A 17,957-nucleotide genomic window follows, 5' to 3' on the forward strand; every position below is an offset into this window, starting at 1 on the left:
CAGGGGCTGTACACGGGGGCGGGATGAATGTGGCAGGGGTGCTCACACCCACACAGAAACCCCATACCCACCCATACAAACCCCAGAAATCCCACACCTGCCCACAACCCCCCCCCACAGCCATACCCCTATATCCCCCCACAAACTGCCCACATACCCATTCCTTCCCACCCTTTCGAAACCCCGCCCATATAACCCCCTGTACAATTCCCCCCCACACACACCTCACACTAACCAACCACACCCTACACCTCCCCACACAATATACAAGAGTAAGGGCGTGTGTAGACAAAACAGGAGCCCTAAATTGAAGTGGTAGGTTTTACAAAACACTGCTTCAGTTTAAGGCCAATTAAACCCTTGTGTCATGTACACACCCCGCTGACTTACCTGCCTCTCTAGTAGGGAGGGAAGGGTGAGCTGCCAGCAAGCAGAGCAGTTCCTGGGCTGGCGGGGGGAGGGGAGCGCAGCAGCAGCAGCCTCCACACGGTGGCACCTGCCTGCAGGAACCCAGTGCGGGGGGTACCACGGGGCACCGTAGCCACAGAGGGAAGCACCGTGCCCCCCTGCAGCTCAGACAGGCAGGCAGGCTCCAGGAGAAGAAAAAAACCCCACCAGGCTCACCACTTTTCTTGGGCAGAGCCTGGTTTCCTGGGCTGCTCCGAGGCTGCCTGCAGGGCTTTCTGCAGAGCTGTGGAATTGCACGGAGCCTGGTGCTTTGCTCCACAGCTATAGGGGCAGCAAACTAAAACTCCTAGTCAGAGTTTTAGTTTGCTGTGCCCCAAGTCATTTAAGGCGTGTTACGCCACCAAATTTCCTGCAGCAGCTGGAAGTAATGTGCAATATGCCGCTGAGGTGTGTAAACATTGACACCATTAAAGTGGTGCAAAAGCATTTAGTCCACTTCAAAGTGTCGTGCACACATGCCCCTCATTTCATCTACACACGGGCCAAGACTTTATTTTGAGCTATTATACAATCATCTCTATATATACACACTATGGAAACACATGTAAATCAGGAAAAACTATTTTTTAAATCAAATTAAAATATGTATACGAGATGTTTGATTTTTAGTATATGATTTCATTGTTACATAAATGCTGATGCTAATGAACACAGCTGATGCAGAGAGCAGCGACTCACTGTATAACCATGTCCTCTCCAATCATAGGTGCTCCCTTTTGGAAGACAAACTGAAAGAGCTGGTCTTCCTTTACTTCAACCTTGGAACTTAAAAAGACTTTAAGTTAACAAATACGTTTTTGTTTTAGTATTATTGATGCTTTATTTTAGAATTATTATTTTTTTTATTTGACTTATTTTGTTGGTATTTTGACAAGTATTATACGGTGAGAAGAACCCAATATAACTGCACAGTAATTTTGTTGCATTGCACACAAAAACTTTTAGCACTCCTTTGTTTAATTGATTTTGCTTTGAACTTGGACTTTGAAAAGAAGTGAGCATCCAATTTATACAAAAAGAAAAAAGAGTAATTTTGCAGAAAATTAGAAAATTTAATTTCAGTATAACAAGTCCTAACAGTTTTATTCAGTTAAAAAAAAAATCACACCTGCTGGGTCACATTTTTATTTTTTGTTCATAGAATGGTAAAGCACTAAAGATTCTGTGATAAAATGTGTTATACAGTTGTATAAATACAAAATACCTGCAGAGGTCTAAAGAAGGTTCAAGTAGAGTTAAATTTAGTTTAATTTGTAAAAAATTATAATAATTTTGCATAAGTTTGAATTTTTCTGCACATAATTCCCTAGGGTGTAACTGCTGCATTATCAGAAACTTGGCTCTCAGATACATCCTATCATTCAATCCAAGAGAATGATTACACCATATTCTGGCATGGGAAGCCAGCAGGAGAAAGGTGAGAATGGAGAGTAGGCTTTGTTATTAGAAACAGTTTACTATCTTTCTGTGAAAGCCTCTCTGCTGTATTTATTTGACTCATGACACTCAGAGTGCATACACAGAATGGCTTCATCCTGTTGTTCAGTGTCTATGTGCCTACCCTTCAAACTAGTGATGAAGAAAATAATGTTTTTTACCAAAAACTTGAAGAAGAGATTGAGAAAACTCATATAAACAGGAACATTGTAATATTTGGTGACTACAATGCAAGAGTTGGATGTAGTTTCAAGAATTGGCCTGGTATTCTGGGCAAACATGGAATTGGTAATGTGAATGAAAATGGCTAGTGGGTGTTAGAACTTTGTGCAAGTTGAAATCTGTGTGTTACCAACACCTACTTCACTGGGTAAAATCACAAGAAAGGCACCATGGAAACAGCCAAGATCAGTGCACTGGCACCAGTTAGATCTAGTAGTGACCTAATTAGATCTAGTACTGATCTAATACCACCCAGGAGAAATCCTGCACACAAGATCTTATCACAGCGCTGACTGTAACCCTGCCCATGCCTTCATCTGCTGCTAAGTCAGAATTAATGTAAAAAAAGATGCACTGTAACAAAACTACCAGTCATCCTCAGATAAACATCAGCTAAACTAAAGACATAGAAAAATGCAGACTATTCAATGAAGAAGTTGTGAAAGCAAGTTTACTTAAAGACTCAGCCACTGAGGCTTGGGAAAGTTTAAACCACTGCTGGAACAGCATTTGGCATTCTGAAGCCCTTCTACCACTGGTTGAAAACAAGAGGATAGTGTTAACTAACCAACTATAAGAAATCTCCCCCCACCAAAACCTTGGAAAATCTGAGAAGGACTTGAAGAGAAATGCAAAAGGAGGTTAAGAGGTTTTTGCCTGAAATTCTGTCATATTCAGAAAGCAACTGACACAGGTGATAGCCATGGAATGTATGAAGGCATCAAATGAGCAATCGGTCCAGTCAAAAAGAAAACAGTCCTGTTCTAAGACTTAAACAAAAATGTCATTACTGATAAACAAAAACAACTTAAGCATCGGATGGAACACTATGGAATTCTGCGCTCCAGCGAGACTGGGGGATTGCCACAGTTCGAAGTTATGATGGATTTGAACAGTGAACCGATAGTAGAAGATTTGCAGAAAACCATTAAATTGATCCATGGGACAAGGCATCTGGCAATGGCTGCTTGCTTGTTGAAACCTCCAGGGGGTCATCCACAAGGCAACAGGAGCTGAAGTTTTCCAACATCCCATCCTCACCTTTCACTGGGGAGGCACAAGTGTGGCATTTCCTGGTGGCTGCCCTGCCACTGGCAGTCCCACTGCACCACCAACCCCAGCAGGGTACAGTTTCAGGTCTTGCTCTGGACCAGTGGCAGGGCACCCTGCCCTGTCCTTGAGCTCTCCCTACGTCCTCCCTCAGGATACATCTCCTCCCATCCGAAAGCCTCTTCTCTTCTCTGGCCTCTAGTTCTTCTTCAGGTTCACCATGGCCCCTGTTCAGCTACATGCCCAGTCCCTTGCATCCCTACTTTCAGGTGGCTCTACTTGCCCCCTTCATATGAGTTAAGATGGCTTCGCTCCACCTCCCCCCATCTCTCGCCAGTGGTTCCCCACTCTAGGGAACCTTTGCCCATCTAGACCTGGCTCCACTCTGCAACCATTTGGTGGGCCAGGCCCCCTATGGCACTGGCCTACCACTCGTGATGGGCACCTTTGCCTTTTGGCCCTGGCCTGGGCCAGTTCAGGTGGCACAATGCCTCTTTGGCCATCTAACCTTACACTCACTCTGGGCCTCCCTCTCAGAGCCATAGACCCTTACACCAATTCCAGGGCCTCAAGCCCCTCATGTTTTTCAATGTCAGCACTCTCCTGGTACACCATTTTCCTAGCACTTTTCTACTCATGCCTCCAGCCTCTGAGCTCCATAGGCCTATTCTAGTTCATCTGGTGGCCTGCTACCCTGGCTGGACAGGCCCCACACTCTCTAAGCCTGCAGGGTTCTCTCTGGGGTCCTGGCCACATGGCCTCACTCTATCCACCCCAGTGAGGCTACAGACCCTCTCAAGGTGCCCTGAAACTTCCTCCATCCCCATAGTACCTAACCTTTCTTCCAGGTGTTCCAAAAGCTGCAGTGCTCAGGCTGTGTGCTGTAACTCCTTCAGTTCCCCTGAAGTAACACCTAGACTGTGGCCCTCTGCCTGAGCTGGGGCCCTAACCCAGCCCCAGATCCTTTAGGCAGCATCTTGGTTCCTATTGGAACCACCTGACTGCCTATTAAGTAGCTGGTTGCTCTACTCAGATCCTCCCTCACCTGCCGAGCTTGCTGCCTAACTTTAAAGTGGCAGACACCATCAGTGCCCTACCACAGGCAGACAAACTGGCTTAAAAAAGGCCGAACCTGGTCTAAGATTTGCCCTTCCACACCAAAGGGTGAATGTGTTCTGTTCACTAATAATCTAAATTATGCCACTTCAAGAAAACTGCATAACCTAAATTGATTCCACCTAAGGCTGTTGAAAATCTGTACCTAACCCTGGTGTTGTTGACAGTTTTTGCTACTTGGGTTCTATGATCAGCAGGAATCTTGACCTTCAGACTGAACTGACCAACAGATTTGGAAAAGCAGCCAAGAATTTATGGTTATTACATAAATGTAAGGTGAGGGTGTGAATCTACAAGAACTGTGTGCTGTCATTCCTGCTTTATGGTTCAGAAACTTGGACTATATATGCTAGGCATATCAAGAGACTGAACAGAATCCACATGAGATGTGTGTGTGTAACATCCTGAAAATAAAGTGGGAAGACAGAATACCAAACAGAAGTATTGGAACACACAGGACTGACACACTTAGAAACCACTATCAAGAAGAAGAGATTGCGATGGACTGGCCATATCAGAAGACTAGGAGGAGACTGTATCTCCAAGAATATTTTGTATAGTAAGATTTGAGACATCTCTAGAAAGTGGGGTCACCCTCTGTGGTGGTACCATTATATGTGCAAAAATGGTATGAAGTCTTTTAATATGAATACAGAAAGCTGGGAGTAGCGCACAGAATCCCATCCGATATCGAGAGAACATCTAGCACTGAGTGCAGCTCAACATGAAGGCTAGGGACAGAAATTACGTGTAAATCACTTCAAGTGATGAGAAACTGATTTAAACCTGTGACAGAACAGAAGTTCAGTGCACATAAACTGCTTTCAAAATAGCCAAACCTTTTATAAGATAAACCTGATTGAATGTAGTATCAGACTTAACTGATTTAGGTCAAACCAGTTTATGGAACTTGTGTCCCAGACCCCTTCCTGGTTGAAGCTAACTCACAGTTCCCCAGTATGCAAAGATGCTTTGCAGCCCTGGGCTGGGCTGTGCTGTCTGCTCCAAGGAGAAGGATTGACCTTGCCCTTTGATTTCCTAATTATCACTGCTCTGGCTGGCTAAGAGAGTGGGGGTGACTGCAGCTGGATCTGCCTCATTGGGGCAGAACAAGCACTCACAGGCTTTTCCCCCACTTGCCACTGGAGCAAGGGGGATGAGGTGGCCAGACCCTGGGGCCAGGCTGGCAGAATGAGGCAGAGGAGAAAAGGGGACTTTAAGCCCTTCCCCCTGCCAACACAGCAGAAGCCCCTGTCAAGTTTTTCCCGCTCCATGCTTGAGTTGGGGGCGGAGGGGGGGGGGCATGGCGAGATGCTGGCCCTGGGCTTGCACGCTGAGGTGGAGGGGAGGAAGCAGGGTTTAAACCCCCTTCACTCCCCCAGCCGGGGTCTGCTAGGCAGGGGCGCAGCAGTCTCTGCCAGGTTTTTTCCTACTAGGTGCTTGAGTGGAAGGGGCAGAGATATGCCAGATGCCAGCCTTGGGCTGGCATGCTGAGGTGGAGAGGAGGGAGCATGGTTTTAAATTCACAGTCCTCAAATACCCTTTCTGTGAAATGGGATTTTAACTATACCTTCCTCGCATTCCTTTTTGTGTGGTGCTATATTCCTAGTCAGTGATGAAGGGCTTGCTAAGCTTAGCTGATAGCCTTGGCAATTAGAGCACTTCTCTGGGTAGTGGAAGGTAGAATCCAGCCCTTCCATGTTGTGAAAGAGTGCCCCAAAATAAAATGAAAGGAAATAGCTAGAAATTAGGAAGACAAAGGGTAGAAAAAGAGGGGGGAGGAAAAAAATGTAAAAGGTCAGGTCTTACACTTTCCTTTTCCCCACCTTCCACTCCTCCTCTCCTTTTCTATTCTTTGTCTTCCTAATTTCCAGCTATTTCCTTTTTCATAGACAGCTTCTTTTCTACCTTGGAAAACTACTATAATAGAGTCTCCCTTACTTTCTTTTGGGTTTTTTTTTATCCCCTTGTTATTCCCTTCTGCGTTCCCTACTCTACCTTATGTTTTCCTAATTTTTACCTATTTACATTCTCACTGACATCCTGTCACACTTAGTTTCTTTCATTCCTTGGAGATCTCAGAACAGCAGACTCCCTGTGCCTGAAGAAGGATGATTGTGCCCAAAAGCTTGCAAAGAACTTTTTTCCAACTACTCAGTTGGTCTGATAAAAGATATCACATCTACCCAAAGAATCTAGCCTGCCTGTGTCCTTAGACCAACATGGCTACAACCAAAAACCCGATCAGCCTAGCTGATAGTCTCATATTCTTTTCAGTGTGGTGCCATATTTCCCTGTTGAAACCCCACTCCCTCCCTTCTGCCTCAGCGTGCGAGCTCAGGGCCAGCATCCGGTCATGACCCCACCCCCTTTGCTTAAGTGGTGAAAATGCTGGCAGGGGCTGCTGTACCTCTGCCAAACAGACCCCAGCTGGGAGAGGGAAGGGGGTTTAAAATCCTCCCTCCCCTCCTCCTCAGTATACCAGCCAAGGGCTGGCATCTGGCCCTGCCCCCCAACACCTCCGCTAGAGAGGTGAGTGGGGAAATGCCTGACAGGAGCTGCTGCACCCCTGCCAAGCAGACCCTGATTGGGGTACTATGATGGTGGGAGAATGCATTTAAACCCCGCTCCCTCTCCTTAGCCTCAGTATGCCAGCAATTGGCACAGTGAGTGGAGCAAAGTCAGGCAGGGGCTGCTGCACCTCTGCCAAGTAGACCTCGACTAGGGTCCCATGTGGGTGAAGCAAGGGGTTTAAACCTCCCACCCCCTGCCTCTGCATGCAGGCCTGGGATGGGGTCTGGCCACCTCCCCCCTCCCCCACAGCATGAAGCAGGGGAAAAGCCTGGCAGGGGGTGCTTCTTCTGACCTCCCCCCCCCCCCCAGCGCTAACCTGGCTAGGGCCCATGCAGGCCAGGCTGGGTTTAAACCCCCACTCCCCCAATCATACTTTGTGGGCCTGCTGGGGCCAAGCCACCCCCCCACCCCCCCAAGCTCAAGCAGGGACAGGTGGGGAAAAGCCTGGAGGGCTTCTCTCCCAGCTTCCCTCCAGCCTTCTGGTCACTGCCAAAGGGAAGGGAAGGGAAGGGAAGGGAAGGGAAGGGAAGGGAAGGCATGCTTTAGTGCCCCCCAGCTTCTAGCCTGAGCCATTGCAGGCATGTGGCTGTATTTCCAGAATAAATTGGATGTCTGTTCACTTGCTTCTTGGTTCAATTTACGCAGTTTAAACTAACCTGCAAAGAATGAATCGATTCAGCCTCAGGCTTTTTGACTATCTGTACTTCTCCAAAGTGGCTTTAATCCAGAGGATGGAAGCAAAGTGAGAAAGAAGAAAGCAGCATGCTGTATACTTGGACTCCAACTCAGAAAAAATATTGATCTGTCAAACTTGTAACAAGCTGTATTGCTCTCATATTGGGCTAATCAGCCAAAAACTGACTCATCAGGCATCTGACTAGACTTCTTATGTGCACACCATGATCCAGAAGATCAATAGTTGCCTACACATATAGTCAGACAACATATATAGTTGCCAGTGCTCCAGTATTTGCTTTTAAATACTATATAGCCTTTTCAGCATTCACACAGACATCCTTCTCTACATTATATAAAAGGATAATCACTGTCAAAGAACTAACTTATGGATCTTCCTACTTTGAAAACTGCTAGAAGCATTAAGGTATTTATTTTTTTTTTCCTTTCTTCAACAGTGAGCCACAAGTTCCTTCATTTAAGTCTCCCAGGATTAATTGTTCCCACAAAAGAGCTAGAGAAAATCCCAAGACTTGCAGGGTATGTTGAAAGGCCTCTCAATTCTCAAGCCTTTGAAAAAAATAAGTTACATTGAGGAGATGATGAATTAAGGGGTATGTGGAAAAGTTCACCTTCGAAATGTATAGTTGAGGGTAGAGGCTGATGTGCTGCAATGCTGATCAGTCAGGAACTCAGACACTCAGAACTGCAGACCTCTGATAGAATCCTTGGTTCTGAGTGATTTCTGAACACTAAGGTTGAGGTTATTGCTCCTTATGAGTTGAATGTAAAAATGAACTGATTACTGATATTTGATTTTTTACCACCAGATTGCAGCCTAGGCACATGTATCCATGCAGAAAAAAGGGTCCTCTCCTCCATAGCCACACTGGCACTCCCCAAATCATGACTAGCGCATAGAATGGGAAACCAATGGCTGTCAGTCCACTACTCCATTCCCCGATCAGATGAGTGGGAAGTGGACAGAGTTGAGCAAGAAATAAATATAGTAAAAACTCTGCCTCAACACCCCCATACCCTCAACAACCCACCGCCAGCAGACGTAAGCTAGAATAAAGAGTAAAGTTGCCTGCAGTATGTTTCCGGAAAAGGAGAGAGCAGGAAAATAACTGTGGCAGAGCATCAGTTTCTTCCCAGAGCTCCTTTTCAGCACCCAATAAAGGTCACTGAACAAAGGCTTGATTTAGCCCTTTATAAGCATTGTAGGCCTAGAATTGACCTAAGCATATTTTGTAAACATTCATAGATGCATAGATTGTAAGAAGCTGGAAGGGACCTCTCCAAATAATCTGGTCCAGCCCCCCCCCCCCCGTACTAGGCAGGAAAGACAACTGGAGTTAGGTGACCCTAGAGAGGTAACCATCCAGTCTCCTCTTGAAGATTTCCAGGGTAGGTGACTACACCACCTCTGAAGGTTGTTTATTCCACAGTCTGGACACCCTAACTGTGAGGAAGTTTTTCCTAGTGCTAAGCTTGATATGGGTTTCCAGGAGTTTATGGCCATTACTCCTGGTTTTCCCCAAGGGTCCCCTGGTGAACACTTGTTCGCCAAACCGTTGATGTATTCCCCTGATGTAGCAGTAAGCTGCTACCAAGTCCCCTCTCAGCCTTCTTTTTTTTTAGGATGATGAGGCCCAAGTCCCTCAGCCTTTCCTTGTATGGCTTTCCTTGCAAGTCTCTGATCATACGACTAGCTCTTCTCTGGACTCCCTCAAGCTTTCCAATGTCCTTATTGAAATGCAGTGCCCAGAACTAGATGCAATACTCTAGCTGTGGTCTCACCAGTGCTGAGTAAAGCAGAAGAATCACTTCCTATGTTCCATTAACACAGTATGCTGCTGCTTCCTCTTCCTGATCAGAAGGACACAATAATGGCTCTTCAGACATTGGAAGCACTTTCAAAATATGTCTGCAAGTACATTTTAGGAAGTATTTGCTGTAAGTTGTTCCATGCATTTTTCCATTTTAAACATTCTAAAAGCATTTTTTCATTCTCCCTGGCTGTGTCCAATGTTGGGTCTACTTAAAATTGGCAGGAAAAAATTAGCTTGCAGAGTTAAACTTAACTTGAGAAAAGACTGAGAATGAAGGTCTCCACCATTAAGCTCTTTTCTTCCATTGAAGGAATAGGCTGCGTCTCTGAGAACTACTCCTTGTACTCCATAGGAACCATCACGTAGGAAAATGGTCACCAGTTCTGACAGTACATACCTTGTCAGCACTGGTAACTGACATAAATTTGGGGGTCTATGACTTGTTTTCTGTACTTGATTCATGTTAATTAGGCATTTGAGAGCAAAGGAAATCTGTCATAATGCTACTGAATGGCTTAACATGGAAAAAAAATACAGTAAATAGAGCCAAAAGTATCTGTTCCTGAAAAGGCAAGAAAACAAAGATATTTATCACCCTAGGGGAAGGGGGATATCTCACTGAAATTAGCTTTTAGTGTATGATATATATTGATGCATCAGTAGAGAGGAAATGCCAGGATGCTGGTCTTAAGTGAGGTCCCATAAATGGCTGACATCCTCCTTCCCCACACAGTCAAAACCACTTCCTCTTCATAATCCCTATCTGGACCATTGCAACTTGAAGGACATTTGAGGCAAAATTAAAAAATTGAAAGAGTTGTCATCAGACGTTAATGCAAGGGGTGAAAAAAGCAGCAGATGCTCAACATTTTTCAGAAATATCCTGAGAAAATCAGCAACACCTAATGAAACACATTTTAACTCGGACCACATCGGTTCCCACCGATTCCCCATTTGGTCAACTACATTCATATGGTAGGAGCAGAAATCACCATGATGATTTATTCTTCAATGGTCAAATAAATAACCATGGTGCGCTGCAAATGCAATATTAAAAATTTATTATCAAAACACAGACACCTAAATGAAAAAAAATCTAAAAACAGTGACTCAGATGCTGGTTTAAAAATAAGTTTCCTTTAAACAGATTTTACAAAATATTTTCCTCATTTTCAATTCTCTTCCTACATTTGTTCTTGCTACACTTAAAACATACACACTACAGACTTATTTATGCAACTAAAACAACTGAAACTCAGTAAGCATCCATCTGGCAACTCAAGTTACTCAAGCTAAATCACATTAGCAAAACAAACCAACTTAAACGTGTTAGTATTCTTATTTCAGGATTTGATATAACTGGCAGTAAAATAAAGACTGTTACAGAATTTTCATTGTATTTTGGGGCACTCTTTCAGGATGTGGAAGGGCTGGATTCTAGCTTCCACTTCCCAGAGAAGTGCTCTAATTGCCAAGGCTAGCAGCTAGGCTTGGTGAGACCTTCTTCATCACTCTGACTAGAAATATGGCACCATGCAGAAAGGTATGTGAGCGCCAGAAGAATAAGAGGGACCCCAACATTGTAGGCCAGTGATGAGGGTATACACTTGGATGAAGGGAATCCTCAGTTTTGGCCCCTGCTTTCCAGGAGTGAACACACATTTTACAAAGTAATTGGTTAAAATGCATAAATCATACTGGGAGCAGGGACCAGAATCAAGGATTTTCCGTCTCCCAGGGGGTGTCCTGATTCCTAAGATACAAAGTTAGGTTCTCTCCTGCTTGTTCTTCCTCTGGTCAGAAGAAATCTTTTATGCTCCACAAGGGGGGTTGCAGGTAGGGCATAATCCAATTTCAGGTTTGCCTACAGTTTTGTGACTTTCTGCAGTTTCTATGTTGCTGTGCCCAAGCTGTTGCCTAGGTTGAAAAATCAGGAAGGATTTTTCCTAGTACACATTTAGTTTTATGTTTCCCCTTCCACTTCCTGTTAGAAGCACTAAGAAGGTACCACTGGGTTGAAAAAAATAAGAATGTAGAGGCAAAAATCCAAAATATTGCATGAATGAGTAGTTGCCACACCTTACAGCTAATGCCCAGTACAAGTAGAGGCAAAGAGAACCCGCTCACAGAGGTAAATGAGGTTTTATCTGAGATTTAGCTGATAAAACTTGTGCCTTAGGTTAGTTTATCAAATATTATTTTTCTAAAGCAGGAGCCTACCATTGAATATCTCAGCATCTGTTTTTCATTTTCCTCAAAATCCTGAACAAAATTCTTATGCAGGGAGGACATAAAATGACAAAAGCCATAATTCAATTTTGTGAATCTCATGACATTTTTTGTGATGATTTTACAGATTGTAACTCCTAGATGCAAGTCCTTTTATATAGTTTTTAGCATACTGCAGTCTCATCTTCCTTGCCAACATACTACAGAATTAGTTTCCTTCTACTCAATAAAATCATATTTTAATGATGAGCTGCATAAAGAAATCATTATTGTACTGTAGTTGATATGCTTTGAATTTTACAGCTGTATCTGGGGAAAAAAAATAACTTAACCTACTTATCCTCTTAGAGAAGACCTTGAAAATGCATTACAAAGGAAAAAGGCACTAGATAAAGCACTTAACTATGGAAAGCTACCTGTCGCTACATGAAGTATTCATTATAAGTAGTAAGTCATAGCTGCTGGCAAAGTGGCGATACTGTATGTTGACTGATATATATCTATATAGAGATAGATATCTATCTATCTCTATATAGCTCTATATATCCTGGGGCATATGCTCAAATCCTGCATTACTCAGAAGCAACAGAATCATGCGTACCAAAATACTTCAAAAAGGGGCAGAAGTATAGTGAAACCATACCCCAACAATGAGTCATAATAGGGACAAACTCCATCTTTAACATACATTAAGGCTAGAGACAGATATTCAAAAAGTCTGAGCCTGAATTGATTCAATCTTTGTAGGTTAGTCTAACCTGGCTAGTCTAAACTGGTTTGTAACCTCAAGGACATGTTCTCTGGACTGAAGAAATGCAGGTACATGCATGCAGTGGCTCAGGCTAGAAGCCAGGGGCCAGTAGAGCAGCCCTGCCTTCCCTTCCATAGTGCTAAGATGCGGGGGGCATGGCTAGGCTCCAACAGGATGCTCTGATTAGGGAGGGGTCCCCCCCAGCTGTTGATAACAGAGCATTGAGTTACACAGCAAGGAGTTACACAGGGAGTTGTTGACATTTATCAGCCCATCAAAAAAACCCAAAAAAGCAGCCTCTCTTATCAGTTCAAGTTCTTCTTAAACACCTTTTTCCAAGGAAGGATTGGAAGGCCATTACCAGCTACCTGTTGATTAGCTCCAAAAAGCCCTAAGACAACGTCTGCCTGTGTCCTGTCTCCCACAGCATGGACCATAGCCAGCATGTGGTATGCTAGCTAATGCAGAGATATGTTTGTGTAAGGCAGGGGTGAGGGAGGAATTCCTGCTTGAGCACAGAGTGCTGGAGGGGGAGGGCAGGGGGGGGGTAGGAGGAAGCAAGGCAGACCCCGCTGTACCTGCAATCTCTGCTGGAGCTGCAACCAGGGAGCAGTGGGCTGGGGCAGGGAGCAGAACCTTGCCCAAAGTTGCAAAGCACCTGGGATGCTGAAGGACTCTGATTTAACTTAAACCAGGAAGAGGTCTGGGACAGACATTGTATTAACCAATTTGACCCAAATCAGTTAAGTCTGATACTACATTCAACCAGGTTTATCTAAAACCGGTTTCATCCATTTACAAACTAGTTTATGTGAACTGAACATCTGTTCTATTACATGTTTAAACCAGTTTCTGATCACTTAAACTGGTGTATGTGTAATGTCTGTCCCTAGCCCCAAGAAATAAGTATTCTTTCATGCATTCAGAAGGGTAGCACAAAGTGTTAAGGTCAGATCCTGTTTTACATCCTGTTGTAATAAAGATTTATTACTGGGACCACAGTAAAACCACACACAGTAACAATGAGAAGGTAATGTGATGTTCTCTGTCCTCTTACAAATTACAGGTCTGGCTGGGGAAGGATTTGAGTGAGATATATGTTCCCTTGACATATATCAGTATAGGGGCTAAAAGTATAAAGAATCTGAACATCAGAACAGACTCTTAATTTTTTGTGAACAACTCTCGCATTTTAATTTTCTATCTTAATGAAATTTGGTACAGAGATTTCCAAAACACTAGAAAAATAGAATAATAAAATGTAACACAAAATTATGGGTGTGAGATAGGGGTAGATGGGAAAGAATACATATGAAAAGAAAATCTAGCTTTCCTTTCTTTTCACCCCAGGGATCAGTTTTGGGGTCAATCACTCAAAATACTTTCATTAATAATATGATTTTCACACAAAAATAGGAGCTTGCTAATGGAATTTGATCCTGATAAAGTTGGGAGGCATTGTCAATTCAAATAAGAATCAGGATATCAAACAGCATGAAGAAGACTAATAAAAATGGGATTAAGCTCAATAGTGTCAAGTTGTACTTTATCACTTGTAAAATAAAGAGCTAATACGCAGAAATGCAAGAAGAAATTTAATACATCATGAGGCTGTATTGGAGAGGCCTGGCATAAGTGGGACTGTGACCTAGAAGGAAACAGCAAAAGGAAAGGAAGGAAAGAATAAAACTTTACTTACAAGATAAGCAGTAATTTTCAAATAAGTAGCTAAAATGGCATAGTAACCAGCAAGGTGCTTAAAATGGTGTCTCGTTTAATTCGGAAAAAAAAATTTAAAAGAAGTTAAAGAATTAACAAAGATTAGTCAATTAGTTTTAGTTTAGTCAATTATGGTCTATTACTAAGGTGATTAGAAGACAAATATTAACAAAGGGGTGGCATAAATTTTGTATAGCTGTAATCTTATAGACATATCTGACTAAGTAGGCTGTTGCCTGACAAAGTTCATGTCTTGCCAAACACATTACTCTATAAAGTAGGGCTGTGCGAAATGACACCGTTCCGTTTCACCTTGAGGTTCAAGGTTTCGACAGAACAGCATTTCATACAAATTTCACTGTGATTCAAAACACCTGTTCCATTTTGCTTCGTTGACTCCATTTCGACATTTTGCTAGATCGGCCAGGGCCGATCCCTGGTGCTAGATCGGGCAGGGGGATCGGCCAGGGACAGGCTCTGGTGCTAGATCAGGCAGGGGCCCTGGTGCTAGATCGGGCAGGGGGAAGGGAAGTCAGCCCACCTGGGCTGACTTCCCATCCCGGGCCTGATCTAGCGCTAGGGATAGGAAGTAAGTTCAGCTATCTGACTTCCATCCCCAGTGCTATGGTTGAAACATTTCAACTAGCCTCCTTGTGCTTCGAGACTGTTTCGAAGCCCTTTGTTTCATTTCAATTTTGCTGTTTCAACCTCAAAATGAGTCGAAATAGTGTCAAAACAAAATGTCCAGCAAAATTTTGCACAGCCCTCCTATAAATGTCCCATCCTGCCCTGACTTCTAACTTCAGATTAACATGGCTAACTATGTCGCTATAAGTTTCTGGGGATCCTTGAAAAGGCAGGTGTGGAAATGCTAATATGCAAAACAGGTTTTATATATCTCACTGTGGATATACAAGTTAAACTGATTGCTACAGTTTAACTTACATAAGAGTTAAGTTATTGGATTCTGTACAAGAGTTACTCATTAGATTTTGTTTTTCCTATATTTTGCAATGTGTCATTGTAAATCTTTAGATCTTTGGATTTCTTAAATAGAAGTTTGTATTTATGTAGTTTATTCTCACTGGCTAGCCTCAGAACACTGCTGCAATATCTATGCAATAGCTGTTGCAAATTCAGATGAGCCTTATCAAATATGACAATCTAGTATCAAATCCCGCTTCTAACAACAGCAAATTACAACGTTGGGTACTTAGCATTTCTGCACTATATCAGGAGGCCATCCATTGGAAGTGGCTAAGGAATGAAAAACCTGGTGACTAGCCGATCACAGAATAATTTGAGGTGACAACTTGATGTAGCATTGAAAAAAGCAAATGTGATTCTATGATACAGGAGTGTTGGAGTAATGTTGTAGCCATGAAGGTCCAGGAAATATGCAAGAACCAATAAATGCCTCTTGCTTTCTAGGATATGTTAGTTGTGGTATTTCCAGTAAAGCCAGTATTAACGCTATTGCACAAGGCCCTAGTAAGACATCATCTGGAATGAAAGGTACAATTCTGTTCACCCACAATCAAGAAAAATTACTTCAAACTGGAATAGGTGGAAAGAAGAGCTACTGTGAGGGGGCTACTTCTGTAAAAATAGATATTCCCAGTAGCTATGTTTATTGTCAATTTTATCTGTTCCATGCAGATTCTCCTTATATTCCTCACAGTTAACCTTATATTCTATCACAGTTAACCATGAACACCTTTCAGGAGAAACACATTCAGCAATATAACAAGCATTCATCAAATGGCTCACTCTCCCCCACTCTAAACTTTGCTCTCTCCAAAACTGCTTATCATGAACAGCTCCACAACAATAATCTGTCTCAGCATGAGTTGATAATTTAGGCTGTTATTGGAATTCAGATTTCTCACACTCCTAATGCACGCAGCATTCAGGCATTTATAGAAGCCAAATGAAATGGATTTCTGGAAAACATACACAAAGGGTGAAGAGATGTGAAATGACTTGAATTACTTTGGCAGAGCTGAGAATAAAACTATGATCTCTTGAGTCTCACATCTCTGCCCTGTTCACTGGACCAAGCTGCCAAGTCCTGCATAATCTACTGAGAGTGACAGCTCATTTTGGTGTTTGAGAGAGGCAGAGAACACCACCACATTTGTTGTCGTTATTACTACAATTCTTTTCATCACCAACCCCTGTTATCAAATACACTATTTTCTAAACTCCGTAAGTAGAACATAAATATACTATAGCAAAATGGCCAAAAACATTGGCAAGTGCCCTCAAAAAAGTACAATTCAATAACTGCAAAAGTGAACACACAATAGGTGAGTAATTCAATAGACCAGCCTAAAACTTCCCGTAAGCAATACAGGAGACTCAATTAGTTGCTTGTAATAGACTACACCGATTATTTGATGAGCTTCAAGCTCTTTTTTCCAGTAGCCCTTTACAGAAACAGAATTGTTCTGTTTTCTCTACTCGCCTCTATTATTCTGTATTGAAAGAAAATTTCAGGGCTTAGTGAAAATGAATACTTAATAACCTCTACAGTACAGAGACAGGAACACAGTACTGGTGAAATCACTGACTCAGAAGTTAGGATACACCATGTTTAAAAAGGCTTTTCAAATAAAGTGTAAAACCTGATCATTACCCTTTCACGCTCCTTAAACATTTCACTGTCCTTCAACATACATGTTAATAATTAGAATCAATGTGAATGATAATGTAATTCCAGCTAATAACAAGAAACGTGAAAAGCTTAACAATTACTAAAGAAAAAAAAAATCTTAAGTCTTAAACTGGAAGTTGACTACTATCTAGTATAAGACATCAAATATTTTTTACTAAACTAGTATTATTACAAATTCATAAAAACCTAAATACATATCTAAGAAAAATATCCTAGTGCACCTAAACGCCTTATGTAAAATAAATCAATCAATCCCCCTATCATACAGTCGTATTTGAGAGCTATAAATCTTAGTAAACAATCCTTCAGTAAAGGTTATTGGTTTGGTTTCTACTTACTGTATTTTTGGAGTTGTACAATTAATAATGGAGTCACTTTTTCTGTGCATTAATAATTTACGGGGCAAAGACTACACTGTTGTAACCTTATAGATATAAAGGTGTTTATGCCAGGGATGAATTTGGCACAATATGCATGTGTGTGTGTGTATATAATATATTTATCATCATCCTTTTCTTCTCTAAAAGCCTATGAATCTGTCCCTTTATTTCAATATCTAATCATCATTAAGAATAGTATTTCCTCAGATTATTCTTTATGTTTCATGTTCTTTTCCTTTCTTATTTAACATGATCTTGTATTCAGTTTTGTTTCTTCACTCAATGTCCCTTCTAAAGGGTGAACTAGTTTGTCAAAGATTAAACACACTTAAACTCCTTCCTTGCTCACAAAAAATATTCCATTCTATTTCAAGGTTTCTAAGAAATTATCTATGCAGAAAAATCAAAAAAAGTTAATTTGAATTAACTTTTAAAATTGTTTGGTTAAACTTAATTAAATTCCAGTTCAGTGGCTCTTATTCAAAATTACAGTGTCTTTATTTCTATTACATTTATATTTAATGTAGTAAATTAAGCAACACTGAATTAAGAGCACTTTAATTCTAAACAAGAGCATTCACACGCTGGAGACTAATGTGGTTTAAGTATCTCATTTTAAGGTTACATCTTGATTTAAACGTGAACGCGCTTTTCCGAGCAGTTTTAAGCCAGACTAGTTTGGGTACCATAAACAGCCTAGGTTTGGCTATAGATTTTAACATAGATCAATTTACCGTGACCAGAATAGACAGGAGTCCAGATTATATCTGTGGCAACAGTTTATACCAAACTTTACTTGTGTAATTGGGATTCTCTTCCTTGAT

This window comes from Alligator mississippiensis, chromosome 2 (assembly GCF_030867095.1).
Source record: "Alligator mississippiensis isolate rAllMis1 chromosome 2, rAllMis1, whole genome shotgun sequence".
NCBI lineage: Eukaryota > Metazoa > Chordata > Crocodylia > Alligatoridae > Alligator > Alligator mississippiensis.